General features: G+C 41.1%; 1 protein-coding gene across 2 annotated transcripts in view; it reads left to right on the forward strand.

Moving 5' to 3' along the window:
- Nucleotides 1-17373, forward strand: part of CDK14 (cyclin dependent kinase 14) — a 1214920-nt gene that overhangs the window by 643001 nt on the left and 554546 nt on the right. The window lies entirely within an intron of this gene.

A 17373-nucleotide genomic window follows, 5' to 3' on the forward strand; every position in this document is an offset into this window, starting at 1 on the left:
AGCTGCAGGAGGGACATAGACAAAGTTGTATCTGGGTTGTGTCCCGAGAGCAGCCACTTGCCCTAAGTAAGGGACTTGTGAATTTTCTCCTTTTTTTTTTTTTTTTTTTTTAAATAGGGGAGATGTTACTGAAACAGTTATATCTCTGGCTGTGTATAAGTCCTAAGACCTAGGACTAATAAAGTTGAAGGATTTCCCAAGACTGGATGATAGCTCTTAACCTTAGGATTTCTATTACCTCTAGAACTGAGTCCTCTTTATGAACTCAGGAGAGTTCTATGTTTGTATTTTTGGTGGTCTTTATTGTTTGTTACTAGTCCACTGGAAACCAGTCACCTGCACACTGGAGATAAATAGTTTTCATTCTGACTCTTCTAGTCAGTGTTGTTCAAATGCCACCTAGGCATTGTTTCAGAAGGCGAGAATGGAGATCTTGACCACGAGGATGCATTAAAAGAAAAGTAAGGAGCTGAATGTATGAAGAGTTATGCACTGGATTGCAGGTACCAAGAGTGTTCCAGGGAATAAAGAAACCCTGAAGGCCATTCGCTAAGGAGATAATTTTCAAAAGGATTTACAAGCATAAAAGTAGCATATAGCAGAGAAATTTACAAAAGCCCATTTACTTGTGTAAAATCTTCTGAAAATTCAGTGAGATTTCAAAGCAGTTATGTGTAAAACTAGCAATTTTCAACAGCCCGTTTATGTGTATAAAGTCCATGTGTACGCTTAAATCCATTTGAAAATTACCTCCTAAGAAAACCTGAGGCAGACAAACTAAAGAGGATCATGAGTGAATATACTGGCAAATGTGCAAATAAAGGGCCGGATTTTAAGAATTACGCACGGGCGTAGAATTGTGCGCACAACCCGGCACGCATGTTATAAAATCTGGGGTCGGCGCGCGCAACGGGGGGCACACTTGTGCACCTTGTGCGTGCCGAGCCCTAGGGGGAGCCCTGATGGCGTTCCCCATTCCCTCGGAGAGAACTTTCCTTCTGCTCCCCTCAGCTTCCCCTCCCATCCCCCCCACCTTTATTTTTTTATTTACGCCTGCCAGCCAAGAGCTTTGCAAGGTATTTAACTGCCGAGAAACAGTATGATTCCAGGATTCAACATATGCGAAATGGATGCATTGAGGAATTTCAAAACACTTAAGGGCATCCAATCAAGCAATGAGGTTGCCTTGCAAAGCTGTGATTTTGGGTCCCTCCTGATGCAGTTCTCTGTACGAAACACAAGTCTGTGTCAAGGGACCGTGTGTAGCTCTTTCATGAAGTTTGGAAATATCTGATGATATATCTGAAAAATACGAATAAAAGAAATTCTAAGTCTGAAAACAATATGGACAGTTGAGATTTTTTTTCTGTCCTTCTGTCTCTTGTTTATAGACATTTTGTGGTGAGGGCAGTCACCTTCCTTCGATTCTGCAAGCATTTTTTAAACCCAGCTATGCTAATTGCATTTACCACATTGGCAATGAATTCCAGAGCTTAATTGTGCATTGAGTGAAAAAATAGTCTCCAATTTATTTTAAATGTGCTACCTACTAACTTCACGTACTGTCCCCTAGTTTTTGAATTTTTTGAAAGAGTAAATAACTGATTCACATTTACCCATTTTATTCCACTCATATTTTTATAGACTTCTATCCCCCTCAGCCTTCTCTTCTCCAGTCTGAACCTTTCCTCATAGGGGAGCCATTCAATCCCCCATCATTTTGGTCACCCTTCTCTGTACCTTTTCCAGTTTAACAATATCATTTTTGAGATACTACACACAGTACTCTAGGTGCGGTCTCACCATGGAGCAATACAGAAGTATTATCACTTTTTTTCATTTTATTCTCCATTCCTTTCATAATAATTCCTAATATTCTTTTCAGTTTTTTGAATACCACCACACACTGAGCTGAGGATTTCAAAATGTTTTTCACAATGATGCCCAGCATTCTTTTGGCTTTAGCTATCACCTTGTCACATTGCTTTGCCATCTTCAGATCGCCAGATACTGTTACCCCCAAGATCCATCTCTTGCTCCATGCACATCAGTCTTTCACCCCCATCACATACAGATCTTTTAAGAACATAAGAAATTGCCATGCTGGGTCAGACCAAGGGTCCATCAAGCCCAGCATCCTGTTTCCAACAGTGGATTACAGCACTCCAGATGCAATACTCTGCAGGTCTTGGCATTGAATCCTAGCTTCCAAATCTTCAACTGCTCTTCAAGCTTTCTTAAATAACTTCATTCTATCTACTCCTTCAGGCGTGTCCACTCAGTTGCAGATCTTAGTATTATCCGCAAATAGACAAACGTTACCTTCTATCTCTTCTGCAGTGTTACTCATAAAGATATTGAACAGAGCTGATCTCAATACCAATTCCTTTGGCACTCCACTTAACATGGTTCTCTCTTCAAAGTAAGTTTCATCTACCATTACACAATGTCTCCTATCAGTCAACCAGTTTGTAATCCATGCTGCCGCCTTGGCACTCACTCTCAAACTTCTCATTTTATTCACAAGCCTTCTATCCGGGACCATATTAAAAACTTTGGTGAAATCCAAGTAGATCACATCAAGCGCTTTTCCTCAATCCAATTCTGTAGTCACCAATCAAAAAAGCAATCAGATATGTCTGACAGAACCTTCCCTGGTGAATCCATGCTGTTTTGGGTCAAGCAACCACTGGATTGTAGATAGTTCCTGAAGGAAAGGACAGTGAACATCTCCATTAATTTTTCCATCACCCAGGTGATGCTAACCAGCCTGTAGTTTCCAGCCTCCTCTCTGCTACCACTCTTCTGAAGCGGGATCACCACTGCTCTTCTCCAATCCTACACCACTCCTATTTCCAGGGATCTATGCAACAGGTCTTTCAATGGCCCTGCCAGTACATTTCTGAGCTTTCTCAGTATCCTGAGATGTTTCTCATCTGGCCCCCATGGCCATGTCAATTTTAAGTTGTCCTAGCTCTTCCCATATATATTTGTTTTTGTAAATGGAATTTCATCTACCCCATCCCCATCTACGGTCTTGTCAGCAAGCAATGGTCTGGTCCTTCTCCAGTGTCTTTTTTAGTGAACACCGAATTGAAGTATTTGTTTAATATTTCCATCATTTCTTCATCTCTCTCCACACATTGCTCTTTGATACCTTTCATGTCAATATACCACATATGGCCTCCTTTCTTTCTCTGATATATCTGAAAAATGTTTTATCACCTTACGTTACCTCTTTCAGTATATCTCCACTGCATCAAAATTGGTTGCCACCAAAGGAATACTTTGATCTATCAAATCGAGTGGAAAACCTGTAATATATTTTGCCACAATATCTGCAGTTACAAAGGCATGGCACAGCGGCTCAGACCTCTGAGGGAACCGAGAAAGAGGGTGGTACTGTCAAATATACCACCCTACATTCCACATCTAAACATCCTGAGGAAGTCATCTCAGAAATCTCTGTGGGTCCCCTGAGCCACAGGGAGGCAGAGCCTGCAGCACCTTAAGTCCTTCAAGTGCTGAGTTATTATTTGGTTGCCTGGGGGACAACAGGAAATAAGGGGGTGGTTCAAGGTCTTATACCAGGGCCACACTTATAAAGTGTATTATGCCACCAATGAGGAAAGGTGCTTTCAGTGCCATAAGACTGGACATCGGCTGCCAGTAATCAAAATGGCGCCGATGGCCCTTGCCCTTACCATGTGACAGGGACTATCGTGTGCCATTGGTCGGCTCCTGTCAAACGGTAGGAGCAATGGACGGCCAGTGCCATGTTAAAAAATGGTGCGGGCCATCCATTGCTCCTACCATTTGATAGGGGCCGACCAATGGCACCGATAGCCCCTGTCACACAGTAAGAGCAAAAGGCCATCGGCACCATTTTGATTAGTGGCAGCTGATGGCCCGAGAGTGGGGAGATCACTCCCAGGACCCTGCTGGACCACCAGGGACTTTCGGCAAGTCTTGGGGGGTCGGGAGGGTGAGGGGATACAATTAATTAAATTTGAAGGGTTGGGTTTTGTTTTTTTAATGTGCCCTTTCTCCCCCCGCCCCCCCCCCGAAAATAATAAAACCACACGAAATTTTGTGGGTTTTCTCATTTCATCGCACACCCCGAAACGCGACAAAATAGGAAATATAGTCTCTATTTCCTTTTTCGTCGCAAATGAATGTACATCCCTAGTTGCCAACACAAGCTCCACAACCCCACACTAATAAAAGGTAGACTTATAGAACCTGCAACATTAAGCTACTTTCTATTCAGCATAGAAAGAACAGGGAGTAGGGATGTCCGTCCCGTCCCCCCCAACAGTGAACAACAAAAAAAAGGGAAATCAATTGGACTTCTGTTTTTTACCGATTGTGACTGTGATTCCCAATCAATGTAAAACTATATCAATGAAAGTCAGAACTGTACATAAACGGAGGTCTTTAGAAAGCCCATTCAAATATTTAAAATAAACCATATCCTAGTTCTCTAGCACTAAGGCAGAGTACAATATTAAAACGTTCATAATTGAAAGAAGGTGACTTGAGACTTGGAATAACTTATTCTTCACATCTTTTGACTGCACAATTAGGAGTCAGCGATTGCCCATAGTGCCCAACGTCAACAAGAGCAACTAGTTTACTGGTAGATAAGTTTTAATTGTGGTAATCCACAGGGTGTGGAGCCACAGATTAGTTGAGAATTTGAATATTGTCCTGGCAATGAGCTGCCTTTAAAATTAGGCCCGGGTGGTCTGAGGTTCCCCATAGGTCCAACACACTTCTTTTAGCAGCTTAGCTTGACTATCCTCTGAAGGGGAAGAGGTGGCTTTAGAGAATAGTGAACATTTTCTATACATTCACAGTCAGTTCTCTGCAAGTTTTCTTGCTTTTAATCTCATTTATTTCAGTAAAGGCTTGTCGTGGTTGGTGGATGCTTTCCATGTATGGAATTTAAAAGCAACTTATCAATTTTAAGTCACTCAGAGGTCCTTGTGCTGCTCAGATTCAGGACATATACACAGTCATGGGGACAGGTACCTTGTCACATATGTAATGCTGCTTATGTTGTCTGGTAATTTGTCTGCTTCATTGTTTTGTAGTGTGATGTTAGTCTTGTTTTGTCATAGTTGACATTTGTTTTATTATTATGTCTGATGTTTATATTAAGCACTGGCTTGGGCTCTCAAGATAAGAGGGTTTTTTTTTTTTATAAATTCAACTAAAGTAATCTAATTAATATTCAGCTTGGATTTTCCAAATCTGATCATTCTGATTAGGTATTTTGATATCTCTTGCTGTTTCTTTCATGTAATGCTTTTGTTCTTATCTTCCCTTTGTTTGATTAGTCCTCATTCTATCTTTGTGTTTAACTTCATAAACTTCCAGTGTTATTTATTTAGCTGGCCGGAATTGTGTAATCTGTATTATGTTGTTTTGTATTCTGTGAGTGATAAATTACTAATTTTGAAGATTCTAATAATATAGTTAAAAATATAATTTTAGTGCAAGAGAAAGATTTCAACCTCTTTTAATCTGCATAAATTCTATTGTACTGTTATGGAAGAGAGCACCAAATCGATTGTATTCTAAAAAGTAATTTTCTGGCGGAGCGCTATTTGAGTGCAGTGAAGCATAGTTTACAAAGATTTATGAACACAGTCTGGACAGTTTGTGCAATGGTTAACTCAGACTGTGGAATTGTGCTTGAAAGCAAATATTAAAAATTGGATACATCATTTGTGTGTTTGCTTTATTTGAATCAAATCCACAATGTCACATGCAGGCTGCAGTGTGTCTCATATGTAACTTTGCCTTAAACATCTGCAATTCCCTTAACCTAGGATGACACATTAAATGAGTTCCAAAGAATAATTTACATTAGTATGAAGTAAGAAGATTTTAAGGGTTATATCTAAGGAATATTTCATATGGAATTTTATGCACAATTACAGTTGCTTTAATCTAAACTTATATGTTTTCATGAGTAACTTTTTTTGTTACAGTTCATCCTAGATTTCTGCTCATTATTGAAGACTGATGCTTTGATGCATATCTCTAGAAATTAGTAAGAACTTTTGAAGAGAGAATTGCTTCAAAATCATGTTTTGTTCATTTACACTAAAAATGTGGAGTAAACAGCACCCACATATAGATAAATATCAAAAGCAAAGAGATGTGTGGCTCAATAAATGTATAACTGTTCAATACATGTGTCCTCAGCTTTATTTATGTAAAAGCTAACAGGAAAAAAACACGTCAATCAGCGCATACATTTGTCACTCACAAAACCCCAACAAGGTCGTGTTTTGCACCATAGCTGCGACATGGGGGGACCGGCGGGCGTTCATATCAAGCTGGAGATGAAGAGAGTGTAAATCCTGGGCTAAACCACCGTGGCTGACGATACTGTGGCCGATGCATTCTAATGAAGGAGCCAAACCTTGGATGAAAAACATATCATGAAAAGCCTCCATGGAAGAAGGAGAGATCTCAGGGTGTCATGAAGCAGGGCGAGTTATAACTAGAGTTTTGTTTTTTTTAAGGGATGAGCATTGAAAAACGGATGTGCTGCGTATCATCCGGCGTCAGATGAAACCGGTGGATATCCATAGAAAGCACGATTTCAAAGGAGCTGAAGGATCAGCGAGGATCCGCAGTTCTTAACAAAAGATTCATAAACCCTGGCTGCGCTTCCACTGCATCTATCTAAAAACCATATACCGTGCAAAACACGGCCGTGTCGGGGTTTTGTGAGTAACAAATGTATATACTCTGATTGAAGTGTTTTTCCTGTTGGCTTTTACATAATAAATAAAGCTGAGGGCACCTGTATTGAACAGTTATACATTTATGGAGCCACACATCTCTTTGCTTTTGATCTTTCACATTCACAACATATTTCCTTAGCTCCAGCTGTAAATAGAGTAGAAATATAATTATTTTCAGGAGGATGGCAGGAGGTATACTAGCATCCATTAAGCATAGCATTTGATGTCCCACATGTAAGTGTGAAAACTTCTGATTGGGGTACATTTCATTTGATCTCCCCTTGCTGCTGCTACTTTCGCTCTAGTCACTACCACTAAGATACCTGCTTCCTCAGAGTTACATCTGATAGAAACATTATGATAGTTCAACTGTGCAGATAACGCCATTATTTGCATTCTTTCCAAAATATGATTGCATCTGATATGAAAAGCATGCAGATAAATTACTTATACCTGCAATCCTATGCAAGTAATTCTATGTGAAGTAATTTCTTTACTGAGTGTGCAGTAAGATAGATATTACACAAACCCCAGTGAAAACTGCTGGCAGCCTGAGTCAGCCTTAAGAAGCTGAAGAATGTTGGAGATGTCTCTGACACTTTTGATCAGTGCCGTCATCCTTTTCTCCTGTCTTCACACCACTTTCTGTCATCTCTTTATATGTGCTACAGCTTGCTCATTATACCATGCCAGATCACTGGCAGAGCATTCATCCTCAAGCAGGTGGCATCACAGAAGGTGGTGCAGAGATTATGGTTCATTCACATAGAGAGCAGCGCCATGGGTGAACCCCCTCATGTTAATAGCCTTTCTTAACTAATAACTCCTTTGCAAACCTGAGACAATGCCATAAATGTCTAGACTGAACTGCATGAGGTGGAAGATGCTTGGCTAGTGAAAGTTGGCAGATACAAGCTGCAGGGTCATCTTCCAGCCTCAAATGCTACGTCTGTAAACTTGTTCAGAAACATCTGTCTTATTACATAGCCAGGACTTTTATTTTTGTTGAAAATACATTGTAATTAAAAAAAAAAAAAAACAACCTGAACATAAAGCATTATTTTTAAGTTTGTCTATTTAAGTGTTGTTATATGCTACATCGAAACAACTCCAAGCATGTTACAAACCCAATCCATAAAGATAAAATGGAAAGGAAACAATACACATATAACTCCAAAAATCACTCCTTCCCCATCCCAAAACAATTAAATAAGGATTGAAATATAAAACATAACCTCCCCTACCCAAAAGGATAAAGAAAACACTGACTAAACTAAGGCCTGAAACCCATGATTACTGAAAAACCTGTGCAGAAAGCTAGGTATTCATTTTTTTTTTGCCAGCAAGTTAATTTGATTCCAATCAGATTTCCACTGGAATTGCATTCCACAAAGCTGGACCAACATAGCTAAAATCTCTGTGCTTTATGGAAGAAAAATTTGGTTCTGTCAAGCTAGGGGTAATGAGTAACCCCAGATGTGAAGATTGGAGGTTTCTGGCTGGACTATAGGCTACTAAGTCCACCAGTTATTTGGGGATATCCCCAGCGCATAGTCGTAAACACTATACACAATATTTAAAATAGAACTCCTTGTTCTGCAGATAGTAGGAGGAGAGGATGGAGACTCCACCAATGCTTTGCAGGGGCTCCCTCCTCCCTCCAACAACAGATACCAGAAGTGCCAGACCAGAAAAAGGGGTTCTTCTGCGTTCCTCCCTCTGACATCATCACTGCGAGCCAGCCCCTTTTATATGCCCACTGAAGATGGGATCTCACACTGGTGGGCCTGAGGCCGAAGAACCACTCCAAAGGATGGGCAACATTGTGCACCCTTATGTGCGCAACTTTGTGCAATACTCGCAAAAAAAGCAGCAGCCACAAGCCATGGAAACAATAAATCGAATACCTGGAATAAGACTACAAAACCACATAGTAATTGAACTTTAAAATAGTAAAACACCATTTAAATGACCCAACTTTATTATAGCTCTCAAGTAGGGAGAATCCATGTTTATTTACTAAATGTGATACATCCCTGAATTTAATTAATTTAATTTTCCATTCTTTTCAGTTCATTGTAAATAATAATCTGACTTTAACATATACATCAATGCAAGATGGGATCCAAGATGGCCACACGCTGAGGCTTAAATATGCAGTGAAGGCTCCTTCCTTTCCTTTCCTCTTAAAAATAATTTGTTATTTTGCTCTCTCTTTATGGGCAAAAGGAAGGGAAAGGCCCATGCTCGTGCTTATCTGACTGGTATGACTGGTATGGTCTATGGATAGACATCTTCACCGCCTGAGAGAGTCTTTCTTTAGCTCTGTTGAGCAGTCGCTGGGCAGTTTTGATGCAAAGGTTTGCCTTCCTCTGCCCTGACTCTGATGTCTCCTTATCTCCAGAGCAGCATTGCACTCCTCTCTAGCCTGGTATGAAGGGAGCTGGCAGTGGAGAGCGAGAAGCATCACTGGTGGTTTGATGACATTAGGTAATCTGGCAGGGCGCTCAAGCTTCCCGGACACTTGAACCACTGGGAGCGTTGAGACTCCTGCGGATCGTTGTGAAGTTGAGTGTGTTGCTCCTGGGCCAATCTTGAATTTACCTCCATCTCTGATTGGGATTTGGACTGCAGGAAGGTACTGAGATTCTAACTGATCTCCTTTTACTTTATCTAAACCTACAATTATTACATTCAACTCTTTTTGGGAAGCTATTACTATTTTCACAACTAACTCAATTTGTTTATCAACAACATGAATTATCCACAACTTTACAATAGACTCAGGCTGAGACCTTGGCTCAAAAAGTTGATTCGTTTGAAACAAAATATTCCTCAGTTCAAGAAATGGTCGGGGCCACAGTCAAAGGACATTTGTTTCTTATAAATGAAATGGAAAATGGGATTTGTAAGTGGAGCATTCGAATCATAAACTTCCTTAAAGAACATTAATTTCTCCAATCGAAATGCCGAGAAAATATCCCTTAGACGTTTTGAAGATTCCTCTATAACAAAAGCTTATTTGTCTGTTAAAAAAAATGATGTGACTCTAGAGGCTGCCACAGAAGATAATCTGAATCTGACTAGTTTTTTTTAGAAAGTTCATCGAAAGAAGGGGTGTCTTCATCTACCTTTATTGTAACTTTTGCTTTGGGTTTTGTGATTGTTTCTCCTCAAGAGGGATGTTCCCTTTTTGGGATTAAAAATGTGTATTTTCCTATATGTTGTTAAAGCAATTCAAATAAAGAGGTGAATATTTGTTCTTCTCATCCCCAGTGACATCCAGTTGGGAGCATTATTTGGGCTTAATTTATATTTAAATATATTATAAAGTTTAAAGGGGTAAAATGTTGTTTTTTTTTAATCTAGCTATTTTTCTTAATGAATGGCAGGTCCAAGTTAATAACTCTCTGCTTCCAGATTCGGGAGATACTCTGTCCTTGATTTAGCCTGACTCTAGATTTGGTAGAAGCTCACCTTAGCTTGTCTAATTCTGATATAGTTATTTCATATGTTTTAGGGTTTTGTACCTACCTTTGTATTGTGGTCTGAAGACAATCGAGATCCTATTTTTCTTTTATCTTTTTTTAAATTATTCTTCTTGTATAGTCTTATTCTTCATGTCTTTTCTAAATCAGATTTTACTTGGATGTATAATTGAAATGATATAAATAAAAATATATATTCACCTAGATCAAAAAAACAAGTAATCTCAAATGTCCTAAACATGTTATTACTGGTGCCTTACCCTGGCCTACTATCAGTAGAGACTTGCTTCATCATTCTAAGAGAAACCATTTAAATGTACTGAATGAACATGCCCATCTGAAAAGCTACCAACAAGTACATATGGTAACATATAAAAGTATTAACACCTTGTACATTTGTTACATTCTGCTGTCTAAAAAATACAAATCAGAATGCATTAAAGTAGAAGTTTCACTGATCTAAACAACATAGTCTACACTTTCAGCATGAAAGAAGAACAATTTTAGAAGTATTGCAAAAGAAATTAAGAATACTTAAAAATACTTAGAACAAAAAAATACTTTATTGCATAAGACTTTATACTCTTTGTCATAGCAAACCCAGATTATCTCTGATTAAAATTTTCTTTAAATACATAATGAGAGGAGAGGATCACCTTGCTGGTGGCTAAAAGGAATCAGTAAGTTTTTGCTTGGGACATTTTCTTTTTTAATAGTATTGGGGTGAAGTTAACTATTTGGGAATATTATTTAGTGTGTTTGTATGTTTGTGCTTTTAATAATCAGTAAGACAGCGAATAAACAGAAGTTAGACTGTTTGTATTTTTAAATAGTCTGTAAGGCAGCTAATAAGCAGAAGTTAGTGTTTGTATATTAAAAACAAAAAAAAGGAAAAAAGTAGCCAGGAGCTACAAATAAGCTAGAAGCAGTGTATACCTAAGTAAAAAGGTTGAAAAGTTCAGTTCAGTTACTCAACTTGGAAAGCTGTTATGGTAATGTGATTTGGTTTGATTAGGTACCAACATTTGTTAATCAAGAGACCAGAGAGTCACTCTAGCTGACTAACTGAAGTTAGACTTTGTATTTCCCAACCCTCCCACCCCTAGCTCATCCTTTAATTTATAAGTAGGTGTCACTTTCAAAAAAAAAAAACCAAACCATATTGAGAGTTTGATCATTCCCCTGTAGGCCACTGCCAGACATATAGGGGTAGATTTTTAAAGTTATGCATGGGCCTAGATTTGTTCGCGCAACCCGGCGCAAACAAATCTAAGCTCGATTTTATAACATCCGCGCGCTTCCGCTCGCATGTTAGAAAATCTAGGGTCGGTGAGCACAGGGTGGTGCACAATTGTGCAACCTGTGTGCGCTGAGCCAAGCAGCCTGCCTCCATTCCCTCCGAGGCCGCTCCGAAATTGGAGCGGCCTTGGAGGAAACTTTTTTCCACCCACCCCCCACCTTCCCCACCTTCCTCACCTACCCCCCCAGCCCTAACTAAATCCCCCCCCTACATTTGTTCAGAAAGTTACATCTGCCCGAGGCAGGCGTAACTGGCCCACGCCAGCCGGCTGACGGCGCGCCATTTCCCGGCCCAAGGGCTGGTTCGGAGGCCTCAGCCATGCCCCCAAATGCTGCGCTGTCCCTGACATGCCCCTCCCCCCGACATGACCCCGGCACGCCCCCCCAAGCAAAGCCCCGGGACTTATGCGCGTCCCGGGGCTTTGCACGCACCAGCGGCCTATGCCACATAGGTGCGCCAGCGCACAGGGCTTTTAAAATCTGCCCCACAGTGAATTCACTAATACATTTAAAGGACATTAATTAGACACATTCCTGCTCCCATAGCAACCTAAAACTTTAGGAACTGAACAAATTTGAGATGAAGGCAGCAGTCCAGCAGCAAGTGTGGGGCTTCCCAGTCTTTTGCATCGAGTGTCACATGTATGATTTTTTAACCTGCTGGTGAGAAATTGTACATGTGCATGTGATGCAAAGAGCTCCTGGCTCTCAGAGAACGAGTCCAATCTCTGCAGGCTAGAGTGGCAGACCTGGAGGAGCTGAGGCAGAGAGGTATATAGATGAGACCTTCAGGGACATGGTAGCCAAGTTCCAACTTCAGACTGGCAGCCCTGGTGCTGCCTTGGAGGAAGAAGGTCTCATAATTGGAGAGCATCAACCTGGTGCAGCAGGAAAGGATCCTGTAGCAAGGACCTGCTCTCCAGGTAGTGCATTTTCCTTTCGCACTGAGGATACCTCCCCAAGGCCTACTGCCGAGGAGGGAATAGTTAGGTCAGCCGTCATTGTTGGTGATTCGATTATTAGGAATGTAGACAGCTGGGTGGCTGGTGGGCATGAGGATCACCTGGTAACATGCCTACCTGGTGCAAAAGTGGTGGACCTCACACATCACCTAGACAGGATTTTAGACAGTGCTGCAGAGGAGCCAGCTGTTGTGGTACATGTGGGCACCAACGACTTAGGAAAATGTGGGAGGGAGGTTCTAGAAGCCAAATTTAGGCTCTTAGGTAGAAAGCTTAAATCCAGAACCTCCAGGGTAGCATTCTCTGAAATGCTCCCTGTTCCATGCGCAGGACCCCAGAGGCAAGCAGAGCTCCGGAGTCTCAATGCGTGGATGAGTCGATGGTGCAAGGAAGAGGGATTCAGTTTTGTAAGGAACTGGGGAACCTTTTGGGGAAGGGGGCGTCTCTTCTGAAGGGATGGGCTCCACCTTAACCAGGGTGGAACCAGACTTCTGGCGCTAACCTTTAAAAAGGAGATAGAGCAGCTTTTAAACTAGAACAAAAGGGAAAGTTGACAGTCGCTCAGCAGTGCATGGTTCGGAGAGAGATCTTCAAAGGATACTAATGATGCATTAAAATTAGGGCATCCCTACAGTGAGGTTCCAATAATAAGAAAAGTAGTCAAAGTGCCTGTAACTAAAAACTCACCTGAGCTAAAAAAAATTCTAACTTATCCCTATCAATTAAAAAGCAGAATGAAAATACAAACAGAAAACAAACTTTGAAATGTTTGTATGCTAATACCAGAAGTCTAAGAAGTAAGATGGGAGAATTAGAATGTATAGCAGTGAATGATGACATAGACTTAATTGGCATCTCAGAGACATGGTAGGAGGATAACTAATGGGACAGTGCTTTCTGGGGTACAAATTATATCGCAATGACAGAGAGGAGCACCTGGGAGGCGGTGTAGCGCTTTATGTCTGGGAAGGCATAGAGTTCAACAGGATAAACATCCTGCATGAGACTAAATCCACAATTAAATCATTACGGGTAGAAATCCCTTGTGTGTCGGGGAAGACTATAGTGATAGGGGTATACTACCGTCTACCTGGTCAAGATGATGAGAGGGACAGTGAAATGCTAAGAGAAATTAGGGAAGCTAACCAAATTGGTAGTGCGGTAATAACAGGAGATTTCAATTACCCCAATATTGACTGGATAAATATATCATGGGACATGCTAGAGATATAAAGATCCTGGATGGAATAAATGACATTTTTATGGAGCAATTCATTCAGGAACCGACAAGAGAGGGAGCAAGTTTAGATCTAATTCTCAGTGGAGCATAGGATTTGGTTAGAAAGGTAACGGTGGTGGGGCCACTTGGCAATAGTGATCATAATATGATCAAATTTGAATTAATGACTGGAAGGGGGACAGTAAGCAAATCCATGGCTCTCGTGCTAAACTTTCAAAAGGGAAACTTTGATAACATGAGAAAAATAGTTAGAAAAAACTGAAAGGAGCAGCTACAAGGGTAAAAAGTGTGCAAGAGGTGTGGTCATTGTTAAAAAAATACCATTCTAGAAGCACAGTCCAGATGTATTCCACACATTAAGAAAGTTGGAAAGAAGGCAAAATGATTACCGGCATGGTTAAAAGGGGAGGTGAAAGAAGCTATTTTAGCCAAAAGATCTTCATTCAAAAATTGGAAGAAGGATCCAACAGAAGAAAATAGGATAAAGCATAAACATTGGCAAGTTAAATGTAAGACATTGATAAGACAGGCTAAGTGAGAATTTGAAGAGAAGTTGGCTGTAGAGGCAAAAACTCACAGTAAAAACTTTTTTAAATATATCCAAAGCAGAAAGCCTGTGAGGGAGTCAGTTGGACCGTTAGATGATCGAGGGGTTAAAGGGGCACTTAGAGAAGATAAGGCCATTGCGGAAAGATTAAATGATTTCTTTGCTTCGGTGTTTACTGAAGAGGATGTTGGGGAGGTACCCGTAATGGAGAAGGTTTTCATGGGTAATGATTCAGATGGACTGAATCAAATCACGGTGGACCTAGAAGATGTGGTAGGCCTGATTGACAAACTGAAGAGTAGTAAATCACCTGGACCGGATGGTATACACCCCAGAGTTCTGAAGGAACTAAAAAATGAAATTTCAGACCTATTAGTAAAAATTTGTAACTTATCATTAAAATCATCCATTGTACCTGAAGACTGGAGGATAGCAAATGTAACCCCAATATTTAAAAAGGGCTCCAGGGGCGATCCGGGAAACTACAGACCGATTAGCCTGACTTCAGTGCCAGGAAAAATAGTGGAAAGTGTTCTAAACATCAAAATCACAGAACATATAGAAAGACATGGTTTAATGGAACAAAGTCAGCATGGCTTTACCCAGGGCAAGTCTTGCCTCACAAATCTGCTTCACTTTTTTGAAGGAGTTAATAAACATGTGGATGAAGGTGAACCGGTAGATATAGTATACTTGGATTTTCAGAAGGCGTTTGACAAAGTTCCTCATGAGAGGCTTCTAGGAAAAGTAAAAAGTCATGGGATAGGTGGCGATGTCCTTTCGTGGATTGCAAACTGGCTAAAAGACAGGAAACAGAGAGTAGGATTGAATGGGCAATTTTCTCAGTGGAAGGGAGTGGACAGTGGAGTGCCTCAGGGATCTGTATTTGGACCCTTACTGTTCAATATATTTATAAATGATCTGGAAAGAAATACGACGAGTGAGATAATCAAATTTGCAGATGACACAAAATTGTTCAGAGTAGTTAAATCACAAGCAGATTGTGATAAATTGCAGGAAGACCTTGTGAGACTGGAAAATTGGGCATCCAAATGGCAGATGAAATTTAATGTGGATAAGTGCAAGGTGATGCATATAGGGAAAAATAACCCATGCTATAATTACACAATGTTGGGTTCCATATTAGGTGCTACAACCCAAGAAAGAGATCTAGGTGTCATAGTGGATAACACATTGAAATCGTCGGTGCAGTGTGCTGCGGCAGTCAAAAAATCAAACAGAATGTTGGGAATTATTAGAAAAGGAATGATGAATAAAACGGAAAATGTCATAATGCCTCTGTATCGCTCCATGGTGAGACCGCACCTTGAATACTGTGTACAATTCTGGTCGCCGCATCTCAACAAAGATATAATTGCGATGGAGAAGGTACAGAGAAGGGCTACCAAAATGATAAGGGGAATGGAACAACTCCCCTATGAGGAAAGACTAAAGAGGTTAGGACTTTTCAGCTTGGAGAAGAGACGACTGAGGGGGGATATGATAGAGCTGTTTAAAATCATGAGAGGTCTAGATCGGGTAGATGTGAATCGGTTATTTACTCTTTCGGATAGTAGAAAGACTAGGGGGCACTCCATGAAGTTAGCATGGGGCACATTTAAAACTAATCGGAGAAAGTTCTTTTTTACTCAACGCACAATTAAACTCTGGAATTTGTTGCCAGAGGATGTGGTTAGTGCAGTTAGTATAGCTGTGTTTAAAAAAGGATTGGATAAGTTCTTGGAGGAGAAGTCCATTACCTGCTATTAAGTTCACTTAGAGAATAGCCACTGCCATTAGCATCAGTAACATGGAATAGACTTAGTTTTTGGGTACTTGCCAGGTTCTTATGGCCTGGATTGGCCACTGTTGGAAACAGGATGCTGGGTTTGATGGACCCTTGGTCTGACCCATTATGGTATGTTCTTATGTTCTTACAAGTCAAATGATTTGGTGTAGAGTGTTTTCAAAGAAACACTTTGGGGATACTATGTGCATGTGGGAGACGGTTTATATTCTGATGAGACCAAAGTGAAACTTTCTGGTTTCAATGCTAAACAATATGGGCTGGATTTTGAAAAGCCCCGACGACGAGCGTAAAGCCCCAGGACGCGTGTAAGTCCTGGGGCTTTACTAAAGGGGCAGGAAGGGGGTGGGGCGTTGGCGGGGCAGTCTGGGGACGGGGGCAGGGTCAGAGGCTCCCGGCACAGTGGCCATTTGTGGCAGGGATCGCGCGCTGGCAGTCAGCCGGCACGTGCAACTTACTTCAGCCCCAGGGCTGAAGTAAGTTTTAAAACAAGAAACAAAAAAAGAAAAAGGGCGGGGGAGGGAAGGGAAGGTGGGGTGGGGGTAGGGAACGGGGGAAGGCAGCGCAGCTCGGCACGGGCTTGGCGTGCACAATTGTGCACCCCCTTGCTCGCGCCAACCCCCGATTTTATAACTTGCTCGCTTGCATGCGCAAGTTATAAAATTGGGCATATATGTGTGCGTGCCGGTTAGCAAGCGTACATATAGGCCCGTGCGCACCTTTTAAAATCTACCCCTATGTGTGATGTAAAACCAATAAAGCACATCACCCTGCCATCACCATTTCTACAGTAAAGCATGATGGTGGCAGCATTATGTTATGGGGATGTTTTGTAGCAGGGGAATAGGAAGGTTTGTGAAGAACGAGGGAATGAATGATGATAAAAGGTCTGGCAGATCTTGAAGGGTAAATATATTCCAGTCTGCCATAGTCCTGGGACTGGAGAGAAAATTCACCTTTTAGCAGGACAGTGATGCTAAGCACAAAGCATGGACCCTGCTGAAAGAGGTGGTGAAGACAAGAATGGTGATGGAAATCAAAAGGGCATGGGATAAACACAGAGGATCCCAAATGGATAGAGGATGGAATTGAAGAAAAAGGATAACCTTTTGCCAACTTTAGATGTAAGAGTTTTACATTTCTTAAAGGGGATAACCTGCACAGAGCAACAGTTACTACTCTTGATAGAAGGCACAGTTGGGGGCGAGGGTCATCTGTCCCTCTTCAGTAGTCTAGAACCACTCCTAGCTCCAAAATATTGTTCAA

This window comes from Rhinatrema bivittatum, chromosome 2, assembly GCF_901001135.1.
Source record: "Rhinatrema bivittatum chromosome 2, aRhiBiv1.1, whole genome shotgun sequence".
NCBI lineage: Eukaryota > Metazoa > Chordata > Amphibia > Gymnophiona > Rhinatrematidae > Rhinatrema > Rhinatrema bivittatum.